Source organism: Rhinolophus hipposideros, assembly GCF_964194185.1.
Source record: "Rhinolophus hipposideros genome assembly, chromosome: 6".
Lineage (NCBI taxonomy): Eukaryota > Metazoa > Chordata > Mammalia > Chiroptera > Rhinolophidae > Rhinolophus > Rhinolophus hipposideros.
The window spans coordinates 47,168,447-47,190,329 of record NC_138052.1 but is presented as its reverse complement, the minus strand read 5'-3'; the positions used below and the strand labels follow the sequence as shown (position 1 = coordinate 47,190,329).

The following is a 21,883-nucleotide window of genomic DNA, read 5'->3' as shown; positions in this document are numbered from 1 at the left end:
GGACTAGAAATCTTGGGAAAAATTGACTGCCTGATAATTCAAAAGCTCATATGGATAGAAATGTCTTTTTACCATTTTTTCCCTCTGATTCTTTTTTTCCCCTCATTTCCTGCCTCCTGTTGGATTGATAAACTTTTCTATAACCCCTTTTTTCCTTCTGTTGGTTTAGAAATTAGATATTGTTTTTCTATAGTTTTAGTAATCATCCTACATGTTTAACATAGTTGCTTAACTATAAATTTTTTAGTAGTTCTGCCCTATTTTTGAGCACAAGAACCTATGCATGTCTTAACTATACATTGAACACTAACCCTCCCTGAATTTTATGATTGTTTAGTTTTTACATATTTTATCCCAACTAAGTTTCCTTCTTATAGTCATCCATTTCACTCCTTCAGACTATTTCATGAAATTAATTTCTTTTCAAATAAGTTTATGCTTCATTTGTTTGGGTTGTCTTTCTTAGCCTTAGATTTCTTCACATGTTTTGAAGTTTCAGTTGTCAGGCTCACTTTGAGGAGCAGTATTTTGTTTTCCTTCTTCCTCTTACTTCCTCTGTGCCCACCCTTCTAGTCTAATAATTTCAGGGTTGTGTCTTTTTGGCTTTCTGATTCTCTAGCCCAGAGCCAAGTTTTAGAATGGCATTCTGTGCTCTTGTCCTGTGGTTTTATTAAGCAGTATATGCAAGAGCTCATCCCTGTTGCAGAAAGTTTAGCTGCTTATATATCCTTCTCCCCCCCTCAGCCAGAAGCTGGCTAAAGGCCATTTACCCGAATGATGGTCAACAATACCCCAGGTGAGGGAGAAAACAAGGAGGAAATTGCTAGTTAGAGCATAGCATCATATGACCGCTCCTCTATCCCGTTATTTTCCCAGCCTCTTTTTATCAGCCTAGGGGACTACCCCAGACACTGGCTTCATGCAGGAGTCCAACTCTGGACCCTGAATTGCTTGGATCTCTTTTAATCCTTTTATTCACAGGAGTCAAACTCCCAGCCACTACTGCTTGCTTCTGATCACAGCAGACCCATGACTTTAGTCCAGATGAGTACTTTGCACTTTTTTTCCATCTGAGTTTTTCCTTCCCTAGTAATATGCTTTTGGCCTTTTCTTATATGTGGCCTGTCATTGTTATGGGTTTGGAAAAATATAAACTTAAAGAGCCTCCTTGATAGAAAATCTCTTGCATCTAAAGGCAAAAAAATCCTTTAATTTCAAATGTATCCAACAAAATCTTCTGCTTACCACTCTCCTAAATTACTTCTCTTTAGTAACACCTATTGGCGTAAAGAAGATATCAAGCTATTAATGTATATGATGAAAATTAACACCTGTAAGAAGTACCCCTACTTACTTTATAGGGAGGATACAAAGTTTAGGTCACATGCGTCAAACTCTCCCACACCTTGATTTTCACCCGCTACAGCCCCATATTTACCTAAGGCAGTCTTGGCGAGGCAATGTTTACATTAGAAGGAAATTGCCAGCTCTGTAGCCTGTCATATCACTGACTGTGCTGAAACATCATGAGCCATAGAACACAACTGTTTCTCTTAATCCTGGCTTTTCTTCAACTTTCCCCTGAACTTCTGAACCAGATGATGGAGGAGGTAGTGGTGGGAAATAGTGAAGTAGGGTAAGGAAGGGGGTCAGGGAAGAGGAATAAGCAGAGATTGTTGGAGAGGAATAACCATGGAAATTGCCAGGTTTGCCAGATTTGTTTTGGTATTATTTTCATATATTTAACCAAAAAAGAATCCACAGCTAACTATGTAGTTGTCATCATTCACTTATAATAATCCTGTTTCTGACAGTTAAAATGTTATTCTTGCTTTGGGAGAATGTATACAAGTAATGTATTCTGACTTATACTTTTCCCACCCCTCATTCCCTTCCTTAACATTATGTTTGAGGTTAGAAAAGATTGTCCAAAAACCTTAAGTCCTAGCATCTAACTTCTAACCAGGTCCTTCCTATGCTGGGTATTATTTTTAGGATATCACCTCCTCTAGAATTCTTGGCTTTTCAAAAGGAACTGATGTTTACTGAGTTCCTGCCATGTGCTAAGAACTATGCCTGGTATTGGGGGTACAAAGCTGAAAACACACATTTTCTGCTTACAAGGAACTCACAGTTTGAATGGGGAGACAGATGTACAAACAAATCATTTCAGAATGGCTTGACCTGCTCCCCTTCTTATTATGAAAGTCTATAAAAGTCACCATGCTGACACGAAAGTATGAGGGAAAGGGCCTCTGAGTCTTCCTGGGGAGTCAGGGGAAGCCCCATTTATTCAATTTTGCTAGAATGTGCAGGAAGTATGGAGGAAAGACTGTTTTGCATAGAGAGATAGAGTCCAGATCCTGAATGACCTTGTGTTAAAGAATTTTGGTGCACCCTATAAACAATGAAGAGGGGCAACATGTTTGTGAGTAGGGTATGACTTGACCAGATTGGGGTTTTAGAAAGATCATGCCGACTGTTTCATGGAAGATGATTTTCAATGACCATAGTTATCGAACTAGAGAGAGTATTATGGAAGCTGTTGCTCTAGTTGCAGCACAGAGCTGAATCATAACCCAGGAACACTAAAGACATGTACGATGGGGTATTCTGGACACCCCAAAGAAGAGAATTAAGAAAACTTAGTTGGGAGCAGATTGGGGAAACCACATATCCTAGGCTCTAGTCCGTGCTCCCACATCCAGAGTCTCTGGGTGCTTTGGCCCTGTACATCAAGGAAGGCAGAAGACCACGTCCGACACTCCTCATTTATGTGGGTATCAGGGGAGAAGAAGGGAGAGCACCTAGTGTCTCAACATTCTGGTCATCCTTGGTACCCTGTAAGGCCTGGCAAACTGGAGGAGGTATCAGAGCAGCTGGACTTGGGTCCTCTTCATATCTCCAGGTGGAGGACAGTGACGGGGGTGCTGCCGACATTCTCCCTCAAAAACATGCACACAGTATTATTATTCAGCATAAAAAGGATTGGAGTACTGATACACACTACAACATGGATGAACCTCAAAAATATTATGCTAAGTGAAAGGAGACAAATACAAAAGGCCACTATAATTCCACTTATATAAAATATCCAGAATAGGTAAATTTGTAGAGGGCGAAGAAGCAGAAAACAGGTTATTGTTTGTGGGGGGCCAGAGGGAAGGGAGGAATAGGGAGTAACAGCTTCATGAGTACTGGGCTTCCTTTGGGGTGATTAAAATGTTTTGGAACTAGATAGAAGTGGTGGTTGCACAATATTGTGAATATACTGAATGCCAGTTAGCTGTTTACCCTAAGATGGTTAATATCATGTGAATCTCACCTCAATCAAATACACACACACACCTGCAGCATCCTGAGCCTCAGAAGAGATGTCAGACTAGCAGGCAGACCTGGGTTTAAATCCTAGCTCTGCCATTTTCTAGCAGGTCTAGCTGTGAGACTGCAGGATGGTCACTTAACTTCTAAGAAGCTCAGCTTCCTATCTGACTAGCAACCTGCCTCCTATGACAGCAAGAGGAGTTACTGAACTAATGCAAGTCAAGTGTATTCACTGTGTCTGACACATAGCTTTAATAAATAAGCTTTAAATAAATCATACTGTTGTTATTATCTGTACTCTTGTTGGGGGAGTCATCAAGAAGCCATGATCACCATTTGACCCATGAATTGGACTCAGGCAATTGGAGGCTCTTCACTCCCTTTCCTTCATAGGAATGTGTGTCCTGCTTGCCTCCCCTGGTGCGAGAAGGTGCTCCAAGGATACTCAAGGGCAGGGGGAGACTGAAGAGAGAGGCGGACCACTCCAGACTTGTCTGTGGCAGGTTTAACAAAAAAGGGAATTTACTGATGAGGCTTGTGTTGGGCTGCCTCAAGATAAGTAGTTTTCCATACCTGCCCACCAAATCTTAAAAATTTATATAAGAGGCTTAACTGGGTTCAGTCATGTGTATCATCCAGATAGCCTCAACACCACATTCTCAAGGCTGTATGTAACCTTGGGACAGTTTCAAATTTCACCGGGAATTTCCGAGGAGGTGGCAAAGCAACACTTTCTCACACAGACAACCCCAAATTTATTCAACTTCTTTTCCTTTAACTCTTAGGTATCTTTCAGGCTACCCCTGATTTAGCTGAGTGTAAGCTTTCTTTGCTTTCCTTGGCTAAGTGAATTTTTCCATGTACAAAGATTTTCATATAGCAGAGAGCTTGGTCATAATTCAAAAGATATGTGAAATAAATAAATAAAATAAATAAATAAATTCCAGATGAAGGAAAAAAAAAAAGATATGTGAATCCTAAGTCCGCAAAGGCATGAACTACCCTAATTCAGATACATAGCAAATCAAGTATTGCTAAGTGGTCATCATCCCCTCTCCTGGATGAAGCCTCAGAATTCTCTTAACACAGCCTTCTAGGAAGGTGATCAGGTGGTCGGTGTTGGGATACAAGATGACACCAATTTACCAGTTTATATTGCAATTCGTTCCTCTCAGAAAGGCACATGTGACCAAGAAATCTTAGAGCAGGATATGTACTGGTTCCTGAAATCCTCAATGAAGGCCCCAAATCAGTGATAATTATAGAAATATCCCTCTTTTACTATTGGGTAGTAGTCTTGGGAGGAGGAATTGAACCTAAACACTTAACATCTGAGACAGATCTAAATTTTAAAAAAAGAAAGAGAAGAGGGAGGGAAGGAGGAAGGAAGGAAGGAGAGAAAGGAGGAAAAGCTACACCATCACTTTACAGTGTAATACTAATACTTGACATCAGGGTGATGCTGTCCCATATTCCAGGGATTTTACATTTGATCTTCTCTAGCAGATAGGTGGGCATCGCTATTCTCACAGACAGCGTAGGAACTGGAGGCTTGGAGAGATCAAATGACTTAAGGTGATATAACCATCAAGTCCTGGACCATATTAGGTACCTAGGGCTGCCTTAACAAAGTACCACAAACTGAGCGGCTTAAACAACAGATATGTATTGCCTCACAGTTCTGGAGACTAGGAGTCCGAGATGTGGACTCAAGATTGGTAGAGCTAAGCTTCCTCTGAAGATGCCAGGGAAGGATCTACTCCAGACCCCTCTTCTAGCTTCTGCTAGTTCCTTGGCTTGTAGCAGCCTAAGTCCAATCTTCACATGATATTCTATGTGTGTGTGTCTGTCTCAAAATTCTCCCCTTTTATAAAGATACCAATATGACCTCATCTTAACTAATTACATCTATAATGACCCTGTTTCCAAATAAGGTCACATTCTGAGATGCTGAGGGTTAGAACTTCAACATATGAAGTTTCAGGGTACATAATTCAACCTTTAACAACGGCTTTGAGTGATCAAAGCCGGTCTTTCTGTATATGCGAGAGGAGCATGGCTTGAGCTTTAGGGTTCGAACTTCGGGCCTCTCTTAAAGGCGGGAGTTCCCAATATTCACTAAAATATAGGCTTTTAAATAAAATTCTTTCAAGAAAACATTCAATAGTCTTTCACATCAAAAATAAATTATGATTATTTCCCCTTCACTCATTAACCTGGTATGATAGCTAAATCGTGCACTTGATGACCTTTGGAAATGCCGAATTAAAATACGGGAGGTCAATGGAATACACACACACATACACACACACCAAAAGGAGATATATTTAAATTCACTCATAAAATTTGAATCCATTAAAACAAAAAACAAAACAAACAAGCAAAAAAACAGCTCTTTCCTCATTAGTGCCAAAGGGTTTTGTCTGTTATTTTTATCCCTGCCAGAAATCATCAGTGGGATGCAAGAATGTAATACTGGTGACATGAGCCTTCATTTCCATTTTTTAATTAAAATTCTATTGACCCAGAGCCAGATTTTTATCTGCACCAGAGCCTGTGGAAATTCCACAGTGGAAACTATAATGGTCAGGAAATGGAGGAGCAGGCAGGACCTGGGAGCTTAGCATCGAACCAGAAGAACATCACAGCTCTTGGGACAAGACTCAGGAGGGATGTTGACCTGGCCACTCCATGCGTCTACCTTGACCTTACTTTCGCCATCTCTCCCAGGCCACAGATCAGCCCTGCTGGGGAACATGACTGCCCCTCCTCAAGATACACTTCTGTTGTGACTCATCACCCTAGGGGCACCACTGGCTCTCTTCCTGACTTACACATTTCCATTGATGACACCACTATTGTGAGTTACAATATCCACCACTTAAAATATCCACCACCATTTGTTGACCTTTCTGTATTTATCTCACTTAATTCTTGCAACACTCGATAAAGTAGCATGGTTGCAGACTGTTATCTGTCTATGCACTCTCCACTATACTTAGGGATAGAGCCCTGGTACTGACCTGGGCCCATGGCTGCCATTAGAAGGCTACATTTCTTAGCTTCCTCTGTAGTTAGGTGTGGCCATGTGATTAAGTTATAGCTAATGATACATTGTATGAAACTGCCAGGAAGTCTTCATAAAGTAAGGAAAGTTTCACTTTCCCCCCCTTCCATCTGCCTGTAATAAGCATGCAATTGTTGGGGTTACAGCAGCCATCTTGGCCATGAGGTGCCCTTGGGAATAGAAATCACACTAAATGAGGCAGCACCAGGGCAAGAACCTGGGTAGCTGCAATGTGCCCTGCCAGACATGCATGGCTAACTCCCAGCTTATTTTATCTGAGAGGAAAACAAAGTCTACCTTGCTTAAACCACTCTCACTTGGAATTTTCTAACAGAGAAGACTTAATCTTAATCCCAAGTGGTTATAAGTATTATTACTCCCATTTTACAGACAAGGAAACTGACCTTAGAAAGGTGAAGTAACCTGTTCAAGGTCAAAAATCTAAGTGGCAGTGTTAGAATACAACCTGATTTCAGATCCTGTGCTCTTAATTTCTATAATATATCTTCTCTAGAAAACCTTTCCCCGTGCTTAAAACACTAGAGTCATGTTTAACACTTCCTTCTCTGTACCAGCTGTCCCTTCCCATAGTTAGTTGCCAAACAATGTGGGTTCTGCTTCCCAGCGTCCTGGTTTCCATTTCCTGTCCCACTGCTCCTTCCACGTGGAGAAACCTGTGGTGGGCTGACAGCAGACAGAGGGACTCCACCTGGACAAGGTGTGACCTGGGATAGGTAGGAGAGGTAGGGCTGTTAGTGGAGTGAAGAAGTGAAGGTTACGTCTACTCCAGGCATTGCTTCTGTTTTGACTCCTGTTGGAGATGATTATCTCAGGGTGAGTTTGAGGGGGTGGGCTGTTGCTCTTGAGAAAGAAGTGGAAGAGAGAGAGAAAGAGAGAGGAGGAGGGGGAGGGAGAGAGAGAGTTTCCTGAGTTATGAAAGTCAGTGAGTTGAAGTCTAAATAAAGAGAAGGTGGATAGCAGATTGAATTATTCCAGAGGTGTCAAGGATAAGAAGGTCACTGACACTTGCTCTTTTTTTTCTGAACAAAAGTTCTCAGATACCAGAGGTGGCCAAGAAATGTATGCATATGACTTATACTCATCTTTTTTATCAGCGTATATTGAGTATTACAATTTTAATACAGCTTTTTCCTTTCTTAAAATGTGGATACATTTTGTTGGCACCCTCTGTATTGATTACTGAAACTACTAGTGCAAAAGTACAGAAACAAAGAGAAAAATAATTTTCCCAATAAAACATGTCCAACTGTACAGATAATGGTGATGTTTTCCACTTGATATGATAAGATGCTAGTGATACAGCATAAATATGCATGTCATCTCATGTGCGATTCTTTATAGACCCAGCTTGGTATTGCCCGAATGTCTCCTCTTGCCATCGTACCTGATTTCATTACAAGTTTTCATCTGAATTCACTGGGGAATGGGACAATTCTGCTTTTGTTTCTTGGCCATGAATTCCTTGATCCTAAAAGTCTTGTGAGAAGACATAGCAAGGAACAGAGTCAAATGCACACACCATAATGACAGAGAAAAGGAGAAAGAGCTGGTGACACTTTCAAAAAGCAGTTTCAGAACAGTGGTAGGAACCAAATGCAAAGGGTAATAAAATTAATAACTCCGCTTGCTGAGCGTGAACACAGAAGCGAGTCTTCTGGTGTTCAAATCCCAGCTCCACCCCTTATTAGATATGATTTTGGGACTCTTGACCTCTTTCTACCTCAATTTCTATAAAATGCAGATGATATTAGAACTATCTCACAGGATTATGAAGATTAAATTATATGATGTGTAGAGAACAGAGCTTGGAGTGAGTAAGAGTTACATGTTAGTTATTATTTGTCACGGGTTCTACATACACACTATACCATTTCATCTTTATAGTAACCCTATGAGGTAGGCATTCTCAGTCCCAATTTGACAAATGAGGACCAAGCCTCAGAAAGGTTAAATAACTTTCCCAGGGTTGCTGCTCTTCCACCACTGCCTCTTCTTGATGATGAGTCAGGTGCTCCTCTGGGGAGGTGAGGGGAGAGACAGGCTGTGGGCAGACAAGTGAGGCACTCCCCCTCCCACCCCACTGCACGCCACGTGCTGGACACACAGATAACACAGAGCTCACAGTCACTTCTGTTTACCTCAGCTGTAGATTCTTTTTGATTTACATTATGAAATTCAAGTATGATTTTTTTTTTGGAAAAAAAGGAAGAAAGAAAAGAGGGAAGAAAAAAAAAGAAAAGAAAACCCAGTATAAGGTAAATGGTACAGAATATCATTTAGATTAACCCTATCTAAAAGTCACCTAACATAATGTGCCACAAGCACGAATAATGTGAAATCCATGATATACGAGTATGCTACAGATCTGGTTTCTCACAAGATCTAAACCCAGTATTTGTTGGGAAATAAATAGAATGTGCTGACTAGAGTCTGGATTACCCACTTTACTATGCCTTTTGCTTATTTTGAATGAGGCTCAAACCCTCATTGCTAGGGTTCATAGGACGAGAATATATTCCAGGTATACGGTGGACAGGTATACTGTTTCAAACTTCAAGTCACACTGAGCCACTTGGTTTACACCTTAAGAAAATCAGATTCTATTGGCTGAATTTATAAGTGGGGGTATAAGTGAGATCAAATCAGGCCCTTTGTGTCTTTAAATGATCTGTTAGGTAATCTAAATTAGATGCTCTTCAGGGAGAAATAACCTTGAAACACACAGCTTTATTTGTTCTCATGAAAGTGGAAAAAAAAATTCTAGTTTTTCAAAATGAGAAAAAAGTTGGGTGACATTTTTAAGTGTATTGATCAATATATGTTGAGGGGGTGAGGAGAATTTGAGGATTTTTAAATTAGAATTTTTTTAAGCTTCTCCAAGAATTTTTATTAATTCACTAACTCCCTGTAGCTTAAGAGACACTAATTAATTCAAGAACCCATAATAGCTAATCATTGGCTAACTAAATCTAAATTGGAGTGAGTATGTCACTGGAGATACCTCTGCTCATTGTAATTAAAATTACCAATTTGTGAAGTAATGTAAATAAAGGTTATTGTATCCTTTTCCCCTAGGAAGTATTAACCCTTTCCACGGCCACCTGAGAATCCAACAGGACTTAAAAAGCCGAAACTATTTATGGAACTTAATCACTGAGTTAGGCTATTTATCATTCCAAGTGTGTTGCTTGTTGATGTTATAAAGCCATGTCAAATCAAGCTGCCTTGAAAGACAAAATGGAGAATGGTGTAGAGGTGAGAATTGTTGTCTTGAAGGGAATGCAATCAATGTCAAGGAAACAACCACCGCAAATTGTAACCTTTATAAACATTCAGGCTTAGAAAAAAAGCAAATGTTCTAGATCTGAGTTTCAATTTTTAAGGAAAAAAAATTATTCAAATGACCATTAGTTTCAATAGTTTTGTAGCTCAAATCTCACCTTATTAACATTCAATGCAACGGCTTGTAGCTATTCGAAGGTCATTTGGAGGGATAGAAAAGGCTACCTCAACATTGCATGACTGAATGTCAGGGCTCCACCACCATGCTCATGCTGGGAGGTAGACACACCTGCACATTTAGTCAAGCCAGCCAAGCCAGGAAAGTGTGTGTGTGTGTGTGTGTGTGTGTGTGTGTGTGTGTGTGTGTGTGTGTTAGTCATCACTAAGTCCAAAGCTGAGAGAGAACCCATAGTGTTCTTGATGGCTTTGTCCTTGACTAAGAGAAATCCATCTCCATTGTCTAATCACCTCAAGAACCAGTGATGATGAAGTCCTAAATCTAATTCCCAACAAAACCCCCAAAAGTTTAAGAGGCAAAATGAAAAAGCAAAGTTCATGGATACGTGGGTTAGCTCAGTTGGTTGGAGCATGGTATTAGCAGTACCAAGGTTGCCGGTTTGATCCCCACATGGGCCAGTGAGCTGCACCCTCCTTAAAAAAAAAAAAAAGAAAAGAAAAAAAAAAGTTTGTGGATACTGTGTTTTCCCGAAAATAAGACCTACACCAAAAATAAGCCCCAGTTAAGACTGTCAGCCAGACGGACACATTTAGTACGTTATGACAATGTTCCAGAAGAAGATGACATGACTGTATTTGAATAAATGTAGATTGCTGTACATGAAAAAATAAGACGTCCCCTGAAAATACGCCCTAATGCATCTATTGGAGCAAAAATTAATATAAGACCCAGTCTTATTTTCAGGGAAATAGGGTACCTTTTGGCCAATGGTTGGGAAAGTATTTTTTGTACTTTAGTCCAAAGACCTGATATTAGTTTAAACTTAAAAAAGAAGGGACATCCATTAAAAGGAAAGTGAATTTGGCAAAGTTATTGTTATCTTATCAAAAGGCTACTTCTGAATAACGCCTCCTGACAAAACAGAAGTCTGGCAAGGACTTGAACCAGATAAAGTTGTTATGCAAATAGCTTTAGCCACAGGGGAAAGGGCTGATAATGAAATCTTACAAAGCCAACCACACATTACAGAAGTGACAAAAAATTTCAGGCAGGGTCCTAGCTTATGGATAAAAAGCAGTGCAGAATTTATGTGAGCATCATGTTTTATTTATCATAACTAGGCTGTCAGAAATCATGCTTTGACAAATGCATAACGAACACATATAAATGAGTCAATTATCACTAACAACCAAAGGTTCAAACCAAACAGGCTAATATTTCTTTACTTTTTTTTTTTTAACCCTCAAACAGGTTTACTAATACGATTTCAGACATTAAAAATCTTCCCTACTGTCTCCAAATAAAGGCTTGAAAAAAATTTGAAAAACATTAAGTCACATCCCAGCACTCATGTTTCACCTTCCCTCCCAAGCATTTTCTCTCTCTCTCTCTCTCTCTCTCTCTCTCTCTCTCCCCCCACTCCCTACACACACACACACACACACACACACACACACACACACGTGTGCGCTCAAGCTCTGTCCCCTGTCTACATAACTATAATCACTAAACGCAGCCAGGCTAATCCCTTCAGACCACTGTAGCAATCAATGAGAAGCCATACAGGTCCTTTGATGAGTGGTGATTATTATGAACCAAGAAGAACAGAAATCACTGAATGACTGCTGTGGTGCAACAGTCATACGGGAACAGGGTATCAGAAGATTTTAAAGCTGTTAAAGAATTTCTAGTCCTCTTTATTCTTTACAGAGAACCAGTTTAGTTTACTTTAATGTAATGCACCACAGCTCAGTCTACAAGGGGAACTGAAGCAATTATCTGGATATTCAGGCTAAAAACACTTTTCCTGAGATTACCAGATTATCATCTTCCCCACCTCAGTCCCAGCAATAATGAAAAGTTTATAATCTGAAGGTCTTAATCCTTCATCCTTCTTCCGTTTCCCTCCCAACATGAGCAAGGTAAGTATAAAAGCAAACTAAGGCTATCTCTTTAAATAGACATTTCTAACCCAGTGAGTACCATTGTTTATATTTAATTAGAGATTTGAATAAATAGAATGGAATAGTAAAGTTAAATAGCATTTGGTAGGCTGAGTAATGGCAGCCTAAGGTAAGTAGGCTCATCTACAAAACCAAAGGATATTATTTGAGAATGGTGGGCAGGTTTCTACCTAAACATATAAAGTAAAATAATTAGTCCCTAATCTCAATAGTCCCAAAAATTGGATAAAAGGAGAATTCACGGCTGAGAAATCTAAGATATTATAGGGAAAATAGGATTGGGTGGCTGAGGTCAGAAAAGAATCTATGAACAATTGCAATGTACATTTTCATTAATAAAATCAATGAAACAACTAATTAAATAAAGAGAAGATTGATGACATTTTCCCATATCTTAAACTGGTAGTAAAGCACACAATCACTTAATTTTTATTTATCTTCCTTTGTTCATTTGAACTTTTTCAGACATTCCCTCCCCTGCAGTTTCAACAACTATTGTCTGTGTTGAGTCCTCTATTCTAGTATCAAGACCTTTCTAAGGCTAACACAACTCAGAATGAGTGCATCTGGAATTCTCGGAGTTGAGGGAAACATAAGCAGATTTAAATGGGCATATAATAGGATTTGCCACAAATAAAATCAATGGCTGGGAAGGATTTCTATATTGTGTTTAACCCTTTAAGCCCCAACCCCCATTTTCAATTATATACCTTTATTCCCAAATCCATCCAAGGAATACCATGCTTGGTTTAAGAACACAATCATATATTTTTAACAAGTATACAGAAGCCAAACTTTGGTGAGTCAAGTCACATTTTAGAGGCATCATGAGAGCTTGGTATAGGAAGGCGTATTTATGAATATGTATTGGGTTTTTCTAGGCCAACAGTATAGAGAAGGTCAATCAAGGGCATCTGTGTATAGCAACAGAATGAAAAGGAAATCTCTGCATCCAGCCGTGGCCAGCAAAATCATCGGAACCTTAACCACTGGATTTCTCTCCCTGGGCTGATCTGAAAGGTATTCCCAGCTACCAAGGTGTCTTTAGCTCTCCAGTTCCCTCCCCCTCCTCCTTAGACTCCCAAATCTCAGGAAATGGCTCTTCCTCTGCTCCTCTGTGAGCATCATTTCTCCTGCTGCATTTGTTGTTCCTCTCAACATTGCCCAACATCACCACCCTTGACTTGTGAGGACTGCATTCTGCAGTCATTGCAGGAGCATCAAAACAGGGACTGGAGGGACGAGGAAATGTCCTCCATCCCTGGCCTTGAACTTTAAGGTCACATTTCAGCACAGCCTTGCTTGGTAGAGTTCTTGGAGTTCCTCACTTGTTCCTCTCTACTGAGGAAGATGGCACAACTCCAGGAGGGACTGGACAAGCAAACAATTTCAGGGACCTTGAAGTATGTTACCTTTGAAATGAAAATGAAATGCCCTTTATACAAAACCCTTGAGGACAAACATGTTTCGGAATTCAGAATTTTATCAAATTTTAGAAAAGGAAACCAGTGCTATACTGTATGTTATATAACTTCCCCAGCAGGATCTGGGGCAGCACGCTATAATCAAACACATTAATATATCTGCAGCAATTCACATGAATATTCACACTGAGTGAGATAAATAATGACTATAAATAACGACACTTCCGTTTAGGTCATGTATTGCCACCAAGTCAGTTCACATAAGGTCAGGACTTGCAGCTAAATGACTCAAGTACAAAACACTTTCATCTTTCAGAGCTCTTTGGAGTCTGGAATTGTGGATTAGGGATTGTTGATCTGTATTGTGATTGATTAAGGAAGATGATCAGGAGACCTAGTGTACTTCACTGCCCTGCCTCTTTATATAAGCACATGTTCGAGAAATTTGTGTTGACCCTTCCCTACTTCCTGCTTATCAGCTATTGGGGACACGTCTTTTCTCCTTCCATGACCTCTGAACACCTTGTTTGGTATAGCGGACACTGAGGGTACCTCTTCCCTGCTCCCGTGCCTGGGTATGGCCTGCAATGCCTGGTCTAAATTCCTGCCTCCACAGTTCACCAGCGCCCTACTTGGGGTCTCATAGTTCCCTGCAGCATACTGAACATCTTCCCCGACTTGGAACCAGTACAGTCCTCTGTCAGGGGTGGGACCAAAAGCTCATGTTCCCAGCATTGCGTCACCACTCCATCGGTGTTTTTGTGGGTTTTACTCCTGTCTTCGTCTCATTCAATCTTGCCTAGTTCCCAGTAACGTAGCTCCCATCAAGTACATCACCCATCCGTGGGTTTTCATCTTGTTCTCTTAGATGTGAAACGCTGGCTAGGGCTCTTCACCCCCATGCCTCAGGCCTGAGATCCTACTCTGACCCCTTGGATCAGCTTGGGAACTGGAGCCCTGGTCCTACACCACAGATCCTAGAGCAAAGCCCACCTTCCAAGCTGAAAAACCTCTGTTGAAGAATGCCACCTCTTACTTTCTCTGTGGTCCCCAAGTGGGCAACAGATTTGGTGATATTTGCCCCAGGACAGAGTAGATTCTCGGATAAAGGTGACCCATCTGATAAGGAGGATGATTATAGTTAAGAGTCAAATGGAACTCCTTATTTTTCAAATCCTGCAGAGGCATCTTCTGTCATTTACTGGAATAAATTCTGTGTCATAACATGCTTGAAGGCATAACAACTTCTAATGCCAAGTGAATCCCACAACTTGGATTTCTCCAATCACTATTCAAGGCCTTGCTGGATAAGCAATTTTCAGTGGAAGAAATACTCACTGTGAAATAAAGTGGTTGAATTCTTCACACCATTTTTCCGGGTGAAGTAAAGTAGGTGGAGGATTTCTGAAAAACAAAAGCAATTTTTTTCTTACAAAAGAAAAGTCTTCAGTTAAGGACAAAACATCAACTTGTCTACTGATACCATTCTAAAGAGCCCTGATAAACTCTATTCAGGTGGGAATCATTCATTAGTGGTAAGTTATAAAGTATCAGCCCATATTCATTTAGTCCTTCGCATTCATTGATTCAGGGCCTACTATGTCCATGGCTTTCCGTCGGACCTGTGAGTGTTACATAGGTTAGGAACATTTCTCAGGGGGTGGACACTCTGACAAGCGGAGAGACAAGGACACAACCACTATAACTGAGAGCACAGTATTATTAGTGCCATCAGAAAGCTATAAACTTAGTGCTGGGGCTTTAGAGAAATAGACTTTTAATTCTGCAGGATTTTCAGATCATTATGCTACCATTTGAATGAGTTATGTGATGCATTTAAAGTATACTCATACTCATAAATTCATTGGTCCCATTTTACGTTATTTCCTATATGTTAACCTCTGCAATAGGCACTGGAGAAAGCAAAACAGCTAAGACAATGTTCCAGACCCAAGAGGTCCCTGGTTAGAGAAGGGGGGAAGACATCTAGCATAACTAATTATTGGAGGTCCAACGGAACCAGAGAACTGCAGAAAGACTCTATGTAATAACTTCCTAGTGAGAAGACAAGAAAATGAGAAAAGAAAGGGCTCTGAATTTGACTGAATATTTACCCAAAGAGATTCAATTTTAAAATAGAAGTGACATTACCTTTGAGGAGAATTAAAATTTTGCCACCCCAAAATATGTCTTTTGGGATATTGATGTTAAGCTGGTTATTAAGAAACAAAAGACTCAGACAGAACCGTTGACTCTCCCCCTTTACCTACCTAAAGGAATTCAGATAGAAACATCTGCTTAAAGAAAGGGAGCATTCCCTTAACATAACACAAACTAAATGTGGCAGACAGGGAGAAATCTATCACAGCCTGTTTGTTGAACTTCCCTCTGTGTCCAGTTGCTTCTGGGTGGCTCAGCAAAAATTTGTTTACCACATGTTTGCCTTCTCATCTACCTGTAAGTTAGACCTGTTTTCACTTTGAAATCCCAGATCCCTGGCCCCACTCTCCTTTGTCCAGAATAGCATAGAAGCCTTAACTGCCCATTGCCTCCTTGGGTCTCGTATTCTTATGGCACCCCACATGTGCATTCATAATAAATTTTGGACATTTTCTCCTGTTACTACATCTCTGTTAACGTAATTATTAGCCCAACTAGAAGAACTTAGAAGGTGGGAGGAAAGTGATTTTTTTGCAACCCCACACCTTTAATTGATTTTTTTTTCTAGCCAGAAATGGAAATAGGGACTTGTGAGCAAGTCAAGTTCAATAAATGAAGAAAGTTACATTTCTGCACACATGAATTATGACATAAATTTTGAACTCATTATATATGATCTTTGTTTTCACCTGGGTTCTAACTGCTTCCTAAAGCCATAGATTGCTCAGCTTCAAAAGGTAGAAAAATGGGAAGCAGTAAAAATGACCAGAAATAAAAATTATATCAGATAACGTGATTGCAAGTTGCCCCTCAATACCTATTCGTGTCTCATTTCTTATGATACGACTTTTATTGTGGCATAATGCTGCCATATAAAGGCTACATTTTCCTGAGTTCCTCGTAGCTCAATGTGGCCATGTGAGTGAGTTCTGGGCAAATGATATAAAATATTGTTCTGTGGTGTCTTCAGAAAGTCTTCTTAAAAGAGAGGAGACAGGCCATCTTTCTTATTCCCCCTGTCTGCTTCCTGGAGCATAAATGTGATCACTGGAGCTTGAGTAGCCATTTTGGATAAGAGGTGAACTTGAAAATGAAATGTCTGAGCTGAGTATAGCAAAAAAGATAGGCAACTGGATTCATGATAACATTGCAAAGCTGCCATACCAGCTCTAGACTGCTTCCCCCTAGTGTTCCTTAGCAGGATAGAGAAATAAATTTCCATCTTTTTTAAGCCACTGTTATAGGCAATTAATCCTAATTAAGCCAAAAATATTTCAGAGTATTATCATGTGATTATCAGAGGATAATCACATGATTAGTTCACATTAGTTCTAATCACATGATTAGAACAATTTGATAAGTGATATAATAGAAGCACAAAATTATGTGGGAGCATAATTGAGGGGGCAATTTACCCAAGGTGGGGAGTCCCAGGAGACTTTATAAAGAAGATGAACTTGAGCTGACCCCTGAAAATTAGGTTGGGTTTTTCAAGATAGGAGGAGAGAGAAGCCATTTCAGCTTTGGTACATGAAGCAACATGTGCCAAGTCACAAAAGCATAAAAAACATCTGGTAGAGTCAAAGAACGTGAATAATTTGGTGGGGCTAGATTATACGAATCTTTCGGGTCTGGTGATAGAACACGAGGCAAGGACGAGATGGGTAGGAAAAATGATGAGAGAAATATACTATTTCCTTGTTCTGCGTAAGAATTTAATTATCCTTCATATCATCTGACTCAAAGATGCAAAGGCAAATTATTCGTGTACCCAGCTAGAAAGAGTAGCAGTGGAAGGTTGCCCTTCAGTGATTCTGGAGGCTGCCTCTAGCTCATTCATTCCATTTAACAATATTTGCCTTCATGTTTCCCTAGCATTTTTAAATAATAAAAGTCCCACCATATAACTTCTGCTTCGATGCTAGTTAGGCTGACCTGTTGTTACCGGCTCGAGCTGCTTGAGGTGGTATATCCCAGCTCGCCTGTGGGGGCCTCGGTGGGGCATCTCTCAGTGAGTACGTTGTCCTAGATTATCTCTACAGCCCATTCCAGGACTGGAATTTTCCTTACTGTTCTCAAAATGTTTTCTGATCATTTTGGAAGGCCAGTTCCATGAAGAGGAGCTGCTTAAGCAATTTACTGTCTGATAGACTTCATTCACCCCCAAAGCAGTTAACCGTTACCAAGAAGTCACTTGTAGACAGAATGCACAGACTTGATTAAAACAAGGCTAGTAGGCTTGACGCTGGCCAGCTGAGCCTGGAGGGAGAGACCTCTGCCGCAATTAGAGAATGACCTGGCAAGAGTCCACTGGAGAGATGGATGGCACGTGTCCACTCTCATGTAGAGAACACTGACCCTTCCTGTTTTCAGTCGTTTCTTACCAGGAACTGTGGACAGGGGCTCCCATTTATGTGCTGGCCTGAACCTCTGCAGCAGGGCTCAGAGAACAGCAACAGCTCACCACTCATCCAGGCCACTACCCATCCCTGATGGCCTCACATGAACCCCACTCAGGAAACATCTTCTTTGAAGCTTGGTGTCATAGGAATTTGTTTTAGAGAAGCTGGTTTGACCTTGTAGATGCCCTGCCTTTCCTGGAGTCCATCCATCACACTTAGGTTCAGTAAATTGAGATCTTGCAAAAGATTATTATCTGTGTGTAATAAAAACTTAAAAAGGAATCTGAAGGCTTTACAGTGCATTGTTTGCACTGGCAATATAAATTCTAGTTCTCTCGCCATCCAGGAAAAGCACCAAGTAGGATATACTTTTGGCTGCTCTCAAAACTACAGATGCAAACTGCAACCCTGCCCAGAGGAGAGGGTCTCTCCCTAAAAGGAGGGGAGATATTTCATATTCGATCTAATGGGAGAGTCGGTGCATAGCTGTGATTCAGAGACAGGCAGGCATCACTTGCTTATGTGTGTGGATGCTGAGAGCCTGCAGGATGTATGAATGGTGAGTGGCTGAAAGATCCATGAACCTGAATAACCAGCTCTCATTTGGATAATGTTTATAAACACACTAAGGCAATGGAGGAAAGAGATTAGTCAGAGAAGGAAAATGACTATATTAGATTTGAATTTTGCCTGACTGGATTTTATTCCTGTGCTTTGGACCCAGAATTCAATTTCTATCAAGATCCCCTGCACACAGATAACATTAGGGCTACATAAGGCTGGAAGCAAGGGGTGATGGTGAAGACAGCCCTGAACTAATCATATACCCATTTTTGACATCATAATCCCGGGTCCAGCAAATATGGAGATAAGGTTATCGTTCTTCCTCTAAAGCCTCTGTGGAACAAAATGATTTGCCGAATGAATTGAATTCATTTTAGTTCCTGAAATAGAGAAACAGCTGATTGGACCAAAGTGGGCACCTAGCCTCCAGACAGCCAATCCTAATTTAATTTGGGGACTACAGCATGACTTAAAATAAGCTGGGTCAATCCAAGTTTCTTTAGAAGGTTTTTTTTCCCACCTTGAACTGAAAAAACCGAAAGAATGAGGCAGTTTAGTAATGAGAGGTGAAGCTGAGAGATCTGTAATGATGAAGCAGATGGAGAGGCCACAGCACAATGTGTGAGGTGAAGTTTAGGAAGTAGAAACTACAAGTAGGCAGAAAACCGGGCAATGAGGAGAAAATAGGCCAGGTGGAGGAGAAAGGAAGAAATGTGCCAAAAGAAACGGAGACCCTGCGATAAGAGACCAAGTAGGTTATTCCACTGTTCCTTTTGTGAGTACTTCTCCCTCAGGTGCACCCAGAATCTTACTGGCCCCAGCATTCTGCTCTCAGCCCTATTCTCCTCCCACTCTACACATTCACTGAGGGCTCTCTATATGTCGATGGCTTCCTAATCTGTATCTCCTGCCTTGATTTCTCCTCTGTCTTTTGGCTGATGCAGCTAACTACTTATGAGAGAGTCCCATTTTGATTTCCCAGGAGCACCTTAAAGTCAGCATGTTCAAAACCGAACTCATTTCCTCCCCTAAAGCGGCATCCACTGAAGTTAGAAACTTGGGTTCTATCCTCTCCTTTAACCCCACATCCAATTGGAGAAGTCAGAATAATGGCACCCCAAAGAAGTCCACATTCTAATGCCCAGAATTTATGAACATGCTACATCCCGTGGCAAAAGGGACTTTGCTGATGTGACAGAAGTTAAGGACCTGGAGATGGAGGATTGCCTTGGATTACCTGGATGGGCTCAACTTAATGTCAAGGCCTTTAAAGCAGACGACGGAGGCAGAAAGCAAGCAGAAGAGGCAGTGTGAAAAGGGAGTCTAGCCACCATTGCTGGAAGACAGGGGAAGGCAGCCAAGGAATGCAGATGGTCTCTGGAAGATGGGAATGGGCCTCAGTTGATACCCAGCAAGGAAATGGGGACCTCAGTTCTACAAGCGCAAGGAAGTAAATTCTACTAATAACCTTGAATGAGCAAGGAAACCAACTGTCCCCTAGAGCCTCCGGAAAGGGGCGAAGCCTTGCTGACACCCTGATTTTAGCCCAGTGAGACTCAGATTTCTAACTTACAGAACTATAAGATAATAAATCTGCGCTGCTTTAAAATGTTAAATTTGTGGTAACTTGTATTAATTTTCTATTGCTGTCACAACATCAATCAAGCACCAATCCTATAAATTCAACTTCTTAAATCCCTTTCTTAATACCCTATGCCCTCTTTTATATCCTAGTTCAGTCACTTATCATCCCATACCCACACTATTCCAGTAGCCTCCTCATTTTATTCCCTCTATCCTCATCTCTCTCTAATCCGTCTTGCACTTGGCAGCTAGAATTTATTTATAACATACAAATCTGATATTCTTATTTCCTTGCCTTAAAATTTTTCAGTAAATCCACATAGCCAGCATGATAATATTAATGCTTTTACATGAAATACTAATGGCCTTGCCTGCTTATCTACCCAATCTCATCTCCAACCACTTCCCCATGTTCACTGAATGCTTCAGCACTGTACTATACAGAACCTACAGCTCCTAAAGCATGTCCTGTTCTTTAATGCCTCAGGGCCTTTGCACATGCTCTTTCAGTTTAGTGTGCTCTCCCCAATTTGTCCACCTCGCAGGTTTCTATTCATACTCCATGTGTATCTTTAGTGCCCAGCACAGCAGCACTTAGCAAATTTTTGCTGAATGACAACATGAATGAAGGCATACAAACTATACATATAGTGTAAGTAAGTCAAGAAATAATGCCAGGACAAAACATGACTTGGTCTCCAAAGTAGCATCAAACAGACAAATATGGAACAGCTCCTTTGTATATGGGCAAAGTCTGTGTGGGGACAGAGCCCCAGAAAGCAGTTTTCAGGCTCTCAGCCTCACATGGAAAAGTGCTGGCTCAGGTAGTAAATGGCCGTCAACTGTGATTAGCTGGCCATCAGCTGTGGCTAGTTGACCGTCAGCTGTAACCAGTGAGCCATTGGCCACTAATATACCTGCTGTGGCTACACTAGCAGAAAACGGGGACTAGCAAGGAGATGGTGGCTGAGCTAGCAAGCGGTGCAGTGAGGGTTGTGAACAGTGTGGCTCCTGCTTCCTGTGTCTCCAACCTAGTCACCAGCGAGAATATAGTGGTATGACTCCCCTACCTGTGGCTCCGTGGGTGTTCCTTTTTGGCCTCACCATGTCCTGTGTTCTTATGTGGGGAGCGGGACCAGAGACCCCGCACGACACTGGTTAAATTGTTCACAGCAAATGGGGTTTAAGGAATAAAAGAGTCTACTTAGGAGGTGACTTGAGTTGGACTTGACAATATATAAGCCTCATTCCTCGACTTTTGAAACCCAAATGTTCCCAGGTCCCTGACTATGTCAAACCAAAATGAACAAATAAATCATGACTTTAAAGCTCATTATGGTCATTATCTGATGTCAGGGCCAAGAAATACACACGCATAGCGAGTTGGATATAGACGAGAAACAACACCAAGAACTGTCGCATGCTGAGTGCTTACTGCCATCAAGCTTCATGCCAAGTGCTTCGCATACAGATCACTGGAACATCACAACAGTCCCATGAAATAGGAATTATTATTCCGGTTTTACAGGTGGGCAAAATAAGCTTAAAAGAAGAAATAGTCCTAAAACCATCCAATAAAAAGTAGAAAAGTCAGTTTTTAAACTCGGGCATTTTTGTCTCCAATGTTCATATGCCTTACTGTTTTCTGTGTTTTATCTCATGAAGAGTCCGTTACTTTGGAAGATGAATTAAGAGAACATATATGCAAAATATGACAGAAAGCCAATTAGCAAGCAACGTCTCCAGAAGGTACAAAATGAAGTCCTCAAACATTACAGCACATTCACAAGGAGATGCTGAGTAAAAGATTTCTCAATGAGGCTGAGTTGATTAAGAACAGCTTTCAGGAAGTTGTGAATTTCAAGGCAGATCCTAAACAGAGGGGACATAAACCAGTTGGTAAGGGGAAGAGG

The 21,883-nt window shown here is 40.9% G+C and overlaps 1 pseudogene across 1 annotated transcript; it reads right to left on the bottom strand.

Moving 5' to 3' along the window:
* Window positions 1–7,747: 7,747 nt before the first annotated feature.
* LOC308498875 (large ribosomal subunit protein eL39-like) lies at window positions 7,748–7,903 on the bottom strand (annotated as a pseudogene). Its single transcript has one exon. The product of its transcript is annotated as a large ribosomal subunit protein eL39-like (transcript).
* Window positions 7,904–21,883: the final 13,980 nt, after the last annotated feature.